The following is an 8,536-nucleotide window of genomic DNA, read 5'->3' on the forward strand; positions in this document are numbered from 1 at the left end:
TTCTTTTCCTGAATTGTACCAGTAATCAATCACCTTAATACATCTGTGTAAAACAAAGCAGACACCCAGGAAATTGCTGTGATGCTTCAGCCATATTGATTACTTTATAACCTACGAACAGATGGATGTTGTGGGACTACAAATTACCAAATTAGTTTAGAGCAGGGAAAAGAAGGAGTTTGAAGGAACTTAAAAAATCAAAACCAAAGTCATTCATCATATGGACAGCCAGCCAATCAAAATGTTCCAAAGCCTAACGTGGAATTTTAAAATAAATATGTCTTGTCCAACAGCAACAAAAAAAGAACAAGAGACCAAGACACAGGTGACTGTTTTATCTGAACATCATCGAAAGCATCTCATGAATAACACTAGATCAACGCCACCCAGGATACACTCCTTGATATTGCTGATTTTCCGTAAGTTTTTTCTTAAGCATACTGTATATCCAGACTCTTACCATCCATTTTATTTTCTATTATATCTTGTTTTATTTGGTACTATTATTCGTTAATAAATAACGCTTTGCTTTTACAGTTTCAATACTTTGTTCTTGTATCTAGAGTGACTGAAATAATAAATTGAAAATTAAGACACCTATAAGAGGAATTAGACACATTACTTGCTCATAGGGTTATCAAGGCTATAGGTCGCTCTTCAAAAGGAAAGACAACTTCAGTAAAAGCAGGGTATATTGTTTGATTGGTAAGTGGCATAACCAAAGGAGTAACATGTTTGTCAGCGCTGGTGATAGTAAGTTCTTAAATTGAGACTCCTATAGAATATTGAGAGACATATTCAATTATCTAATTAAGGATATCTATGTATGACTGTGAGGGGTTCTAAGTAGAGTATTGTGGTGTGTCTGACAATTAGACTTTCATCTGAGACTTTGTCTACAGCATCCCTATGTGTATGTGTATCTGTATGTGTGATAATCTCAAAGTGTGACAGTAGACCAATCTAGTAACTGACTTGGTAAGTCTGACAAAACCCACAATAATATAATTGTATACCACTGATATCAAAAACCTGATCTTACTACTATTTATCCCTTACAGATCACTTCAACTTAATTTCCTCTCCTCCAAATTCTCCCAGTTTAGCCATTGACCCTACTTACCTTGAGATACTGTGATGGCGTGTTTAGTATATTTTTTCAGAAACTTTTTCTGCGTTATTATTAATTTCCTTCATTCTGCTGCTACAGTTTTATTCCCTAGAGACTTTGCTTTTCACATCTCTAACCCTACTTATCTAGCTTTTTATCATGTTTGATCTTCTGGTTAGAGCTTTTCCAGTCAAAGCCTTGCATCACTGAACAGGGAACAGAGCAAAAAGTCCAGTACCATTTGAAAGGAGATCAATATCAGGAATGCCTCATTCACAAGAAATTACCCTGCATCTTGATTTTCACCACTGAGGAGGATTATGTTAAATTTCAAAAAGCCACCTGTGGTCCTTCTAAACCAGTAGTATAATGGTCCTGTCTCAAAGAAGTGCTTAATTTGCATTCTAAAATTGCTTCTCTATGAAACATTTATTCTTTACTTAAATTTACTAAACTGTGTATCTTAAAGTTTTTGCTAACAACTTTTTCAGTGTTAACCAGAATCAGTTTTAATACCTTCTGTATTATGCTCCATATTACTCCTATTTGAATCTGTTTCACAATGCTGTTACAGTATATTCTCAAATATATTCTTTTTGCCCATCTTTCTTCTTTCCTAACAACTGCTTGTGCTCTTTTATATAATATAAAAGAAGAGGAGTATGAATAGTATTGCCTTATTTTCCTGAATCCCCTATTTCTGTCTTTTACTGCTTTTTTCACTCATCAGTGCACCAGGGGACTATTTTCTCCTGCTACCATCTTGTGATCTGAGAATTTCTTCTTGATTAGCTATTGATTTAATTGCATTGCACACATCATAACTCATCTCAGTATCCTCCATATCCAAATGATCTGAATTCTGCTTTTACATATATCTTTAAATAACTCCCATTTTGCCTTTTTACAATTCCATCTAGAAACATGATCATCTTTTATTTGTTGTGCTTCTATACCCATTTTACACATAATAGGGAAATGATCACTCCCTATTGTGGTGCTATTGTCCAATTTCCAATCACATGCTCTCGCTAGATCTCCTGACACCAGAGTAAGGTCTGTGAGATGAAACAGTAATATTATGTAGATTCACTCTTTTACCTTTATCATTATTCAAGCACATAAAACATTTCTCTTCCAGGAATTTTTCCACTGATGTCCCATTTATATTTATGCTACTACAACCCCACATCGTACTATAATCATTGAAGCCCCCACACCATATAATCTTAGTTTTCCTATTTCCAGCCACTTCTTCCAATGTTACAGATATTCATTTTCCACAAGGGTTATACTAATTTACTATCTGAATTGTACTATTCCTTTCACAAATTTCACCTGTAACTTGCCTCATTATCTACTTCCAAAACACTATGTGTGATCCCATTTCTAATAAAAGTAGTTACTCCTCCTCCATTTTCTGTTTTTCTCTCACATCTTATATTAACATATCTTTGTATAGTAAAACATAAATGACACTTCAACCAACCTTCTTATAGTAGACATCTTTTTTTGATAACTCATCAATATATTTCTTAAATTCACATCCATTTGCTAACCATTTGCTAATAAACTTCATGAATTCCACTGCAATATTAAAATTATCATTATCAACACTTTTTTGACATTTAAGTTCCGCTACCTCCTCCTTGTAAGGCATCATTAATAATATCTGCAGTTAGGCTCTTTATTTTTAGATGTTTTTCTGCAACTTTTAAAATTATCCTCATTTTCTCTGTTCTACTTTTGGTTTGTGCTGTACCATTTACCACATCTACAATAAAAGTAACATACTTCACTTTGTCTACAATTAACAACTCCTTTGTTATAAAACTATGCACTTTATTAATCAACTCGGATTTGCCACTACTGTTTACATTACTTTGTCCATTTGAAGCACTATTCTGTACCCTCTGAAGAGCTTCAGCATATGACATGCCCATTTCAACTCATACTCACTGTGCTTCTACTGATGTTTCATATACAGGTCATCCTGCACTATTTTCTCCTCCACAATTAAAATATTTTGGCCTGACTTCTCCACATTTTCCATATTTATGTTCACCACCATACTTTCAGCATTATTGTTTGCCTTTACACAATGCTGCTATATGCCCAAACTTTTCACACTTAAAACACTTGAGAAGAGGTGGTACATATACGTGGACCATATAACTCATGTAACCTAAATGAACTCTATCCAGCAGATCCTTCCTATCAAATTTGATCATCACTGACAAGCTATCAGTTTTAACTCCATCACAAAAAGGTTTTAATCGTACAGCTTCCAACTAAATTGTTTTTAGTTTGATCCACAGACACAGGTAAAGGTACTCCAGTATTTACTCCCCTCAGCCATTGGCTCTCATTATATTTCTTTGGTATAACTTTACTGCCCCCTACTGCTTTCTCACACTTTTCTTAATTAGTGACCTGTTTTTGCTGCTAATTAACTTCTTTTGAATTAAATTTAATTGACTTGTTCTTGAAGACTCAAACTCCTTAATTGTTTCTTTCTCCTTAATTATCTGCCAAATAATAATGAGCTACTAAATGAGCCCAAACATGACCAGCAAACTGTGTTCAATATCTAAAAAACAATATCTAAAAATAAATAAAGATGAAGGTCTCAGGAATGTTGATCTGCTCAGGTCCCCAGAACATTTTAACAGTGCTCTTAGAAAAGAGAAAATCAAATCATTTCGGACATGTATGATATTGCACAATTAGAGCAGCAACAAGCCATAGAATTAAAGAACGAGTTTAATTAACAACATGATTCGGCTCCTAATTAAGCAACTGGTTGGAGTGAAATTGGTTGGAGTTTGAGGCCCTGACGTAGTTGGTTTTCTGTTGGCTCACTCATTTCACATTTCATTTCTGTTTGGGTGCCATTTAAGGAAAGAAATGAACCAATTCAGAAGAATGATGAAGAAATTCAGGGGAACAAATCTTAAATAAACAAATTAATTAAAATTAATTCAAAAGTAGGTAATAGAAGTAAAAACAGGTCACTAATTAAGAAAAGGTTTAGAATGAAAACCTGCAGCCACTATGGTTCTTCAGGACTGGAGTTGGGGATCCTGGCCTTAAACACTTCTTCAACTCTTTCTTCTTTTGTTTAAGTCCTGCCTACCGTCACTAGATGATAAATGACTACATTCCTCTATGCCTCTCTTATTTTTCTTTTTTCAAAAGTCTTTCATTCTCTGTCGTTCAAACAACTCCTTTCACCCAAAACCATTTCTAGCTCATCTCCATCTTCCTTTTCACTTCCTTCCATCACCATTCCAGTCACAGTTCACTGCTGCCTCTTCCTGCCTCCTAGCATGCAAACAGGACAAGTGTGGACCTCTAGTTGCTTTCTAACAGTAGCCCTTCCCATCACCCTTTATAATAAACGGCCAAAAACTAAATTTATTAACTAGTAAATTAATATAAATATAAATTTATATATATATATATATATATATATATATATATATATATAAAAACAAACAGTATGAAAAAAATTAAAATCATACAGTACTAGGAGACCAATACTAATCTACAGATATACTGTAGTTTAGGTGTTAGATTTCATTGTATTAAGCTCAGTCCATTTTACCTTGCCATAATGCGAAATGATCACAATCTGTGTATTTATATTTATTATTGCCGGATGATTTTTGGCAATCATGTTTTAGGTGATATATAATCTCTTACTACATACCTCACACAAGGCTTAATTTGAAATGGTGTATTAGGACAGGGTTTGTTTAACAGATACTGAGTAAAACCAAACATATTAATAACACAGCAGTTTTGCCTTATGATGGATGCTAACATATTGACACAGATAATGGAACTGATGCACATGGCACTGTATGATTTAACCACTGTGATATGCCTAGTGAATTTATCCATCCATCCATTTTCCAACCCGCTGAATCCGAACACAGGGTCACGAGGATCTGCTGGAGCCAATCCCAGCCAACACAGGACACAAGGCAGGAACCAATCCCGGGCAGGGTGCCAACCCACCGCAGCCTAGTGAATTTAGTGGTGTTAGTTATCAGATTAACTTCCTATCTGAATCGCAGTCTGTTGGAAATAATATGATATTATTTTAAGGCAAATTAACTATATTTTGGGGATGTTTGGACGGATAAGATTCAAAATGTGCATATTGGTGAAGAGGTCAGTAGTCTAAGATTAACTGAGCACCATGTGAGCCATGTCCATTAGGCCACCTGAAATTTACAGCCTCAGAAAATAAAAATTGAAGCGTGCGTATGTGATTTCTTCATAGGCACCTTTTTTTGTGGACACGCTACTCAATCAGTTTTAAACAACTAAGAACTACCTCATCAACATTTTGAAGAACACTTATTCATTTTGCATCATCTGTTTGTCTCAAAATAACATGTGTTAAACGATCTCTTTTTGTTTTGTCTGCCACACTTACTATCCCAACCTTACTGCCTCCAAATTTTTTGCAACTTTTTTTTGCAAATTTGGATTTCAAGTGGCACTAATGATCTTTAGTAACTTACTTTCTTTAATCAGACATGATTACTCGATAGCATATGATCAACCAATAGGAACAGGTTTAGTTTGTTTATCTTTGTCATGAAAAGAGGCATTCTGAAATAAATAGAGCTGGCATTAAATGAGCCGTTCAGAAATGTACTGTTTCGAAAAGTCCTATTATTAAATAAAATATTTTTTAAATAAGGTGTATTTGAAATAAAACGTGCAATAAGTAAATGTCAGGTAAGTACATTATTAAACCTAAATATGATGATGAAATTGAATTTCATAATAATTAGATGAATTTTATTTAATTATATTAATTAATAAATATATTTTTTAATTAAATTACTAATTTATATATACTGATGTGATTATTTATTTCATGTTTGCCATTTCATTTGGGCACAAATAGTATTCCATATTATGAGCACTTACAACATCACCACTACTGCACCACGGTGCTGTATAACATATTACAAATCATGCATTTATACATACATTTATTTTAATCCTTTGTTTACTCATGAACTGTTCTAGTCAACAAACTTCAGAAAGTGGTCCTGTTATACAAATACAGAAAATGCTCATACAATTAGCCTGAAGATTTCATGGTTAATAGGAAGATGTGAATAGATGTTGAGGTGACCATAAATGCTTATTGTATGCTTATTAAAATTCTTTTTATTAAAAAAGTTTAAAACCAGGATTACTATTATTCTGGAGTTAAAGGTCTTTTGTGGACAGCACTGAGCTTTTCTGCATGCCACTAATTATTTAAATACACCTTTAATTAAAAATCCCCAAATCGATGATCTTTAATTTCATGTAAAGCAAACGTAGTAATTATCATAACCTTTTAAAAGGCAATTAATTACTGTCTGGTACTAACTGGCTTCATGGAATGCATTGTTCATCACAGAAAGTTTGGCTATGTCTATGCAAGTTATTTTTTATATCTGAAAGCAAAATATTTGAAGAATTTGATATGCCATCCCCAGGCTTTCCTTTTCTGAAATATACTGCTCAAAAAAGTTAAAGGAACACTTTTTAATCAGAGTATAGCATCAAGTCAATGAAACATCTGGGATATTGATCTGGTCAGTTAAGTAGCAGAGGGTGTTGTTAATCAGTTTCAGCTGCTTTGGTGTTAATGAAATTAACAACAGGTGCACTAGAGGGGCAACAATGATACAACCCCCAAAACAGAAATGGTTTAACAGGTGGAGGCCACTGACATTTTTCCCTTCCTCCTCATCTTTTCTGACAGTTTTTTCACTAGTTTTCATTTGGCTATAGTCAGTGTCACTACTGGTAGCATGAGGCGATACCTGGACCCTACAGAGGTTGCACAGGTAATCCAACTTCTCCAGGATGGCACATTAATAAATGCCATTGCCAGAAGGTTTGCTGTGTCTCCCAGCACAGTCTCATGGGCATGGAGGAGATTCCAGGAGACAGGCAGTTACTCTAGGAGAGCTGGACAGGGCCGTAGAAGGTCCTTAACCCATCAGCAGGACCAGTATCTGCTCCTTCGGGCAAGGAGGAACAGGATGAGCACTGCCAGAGCCCTAGAAAATGACCTCCAGCAGGCCACTGGTGTGAATGTCTCTGACCAAACAGTCAGAAACAAACTTCATGAGGGTGGCCTAAGGGCCCGATGTCCTCTAGTGGGCCCTGTACTCACTGCCTGGCACCGTGGAGCTCGATTGCCATTTGCCATAGAATACCAGAATTGGCAGGTCCACCATTGGTGCCGTGTGCTTTTCACAGATGAGAGCAGGTTCACCCTGAGCACATGACAGACATGAAAGGGTAATGCATGCATGTGTAAATTTATATTATTTGCATAATTTTTGAATAATTAGCTCCTTGAATGTAATTGCACTGATCCAATAAAAAAACACTAAAAGTTACTCCTGTAATTTGTTGCCTTCTCTGAACGTCTGAAAATGTGCCTTCACGTAACTAACAGTACAGATCCTCTTTATTCTATGAATGTTTGGGAGTTGTAAGCTTTTAGATCAGACAAATAAATAGTGGCACAGGAAATGGATGGCAGAATTATTTGATTGTTATTGCAATGACAGTGATCTTTATTAAAAAATTATAAGTACAGTAGCTTCAAAATATTTTGAGCAATCATCCCACACATGGTTGCAGACCAAGAACATTTCTTCAAAATGATTTAACCATTAAGCATGTCCTTTTTTGGCAATGAACAATAATGGATGGATTAATCATTTTATAGCCATCAGACAATCAATATAAACAAACAGAAAAATGTATCTTCTAAGATTTGATTCGTCATATACGTATTGTTGTAATTTAAAGAATGACACAGTGTAAAAAGAAAATATAGACTTCATTCTGATTGAATAGATGTACAGTAAAATATCTTTTTTCCTGAGGGTTGTCACGCACCAGCGCATGGAGAGTGGCTTAAGGACCCAACGGGCGCCACGACAAGTCGTGCCAAGGTAAAATGGCGGGGTAGTAACCTCTCTTTTTCTATTCCTCCAGAAAAACCGAAGCATCGCCACCATGACCACTCTCGGAAGACTTCTGATTCGAAACGCTTCCGGGTCCATTTCTTACCTCTGGTCCCCTCCTAATGACATCATCTACCCATCCACCACCACAGCTTCCCCATCATTTCGTCACTTCCTGTCCCCCACTATAAGTTGTCCGCCCAGCCATGTTGTCCTGGTCGGTTGTACTGTGCTTGAAAACACTGACGGAAAATTTATCTTTTAATTTACTTTACAGTATACGGGGCCTAAAAACCCCAAACCTTTATGATTGTTGTGTCTTTTATTACAGGGTTAAATCTAGGATATGGTTGGGCCCACAATAGCATAATGACAGTAGGCTTTGGTAACTTGCATATAGCACCTTAAAAGCCAAGTAGAT

The sequence above is a fragment of the Erpetoichthys calabaricus genome, chromosome 1, assembly GCF_900747795.2.
Source record: "Erpetoichthys calabaricus chromosome 1, fErpCal1.3, whole genome shotgun sequence".
NCBI classification, from domain to species: domain Eukaryota; kingdom Metazoa; phylum Chordata; class Cladistia; order Polypteriformes; family Polypteridae; genus Erpetoichthys; species Erpetoichthys calabaricus.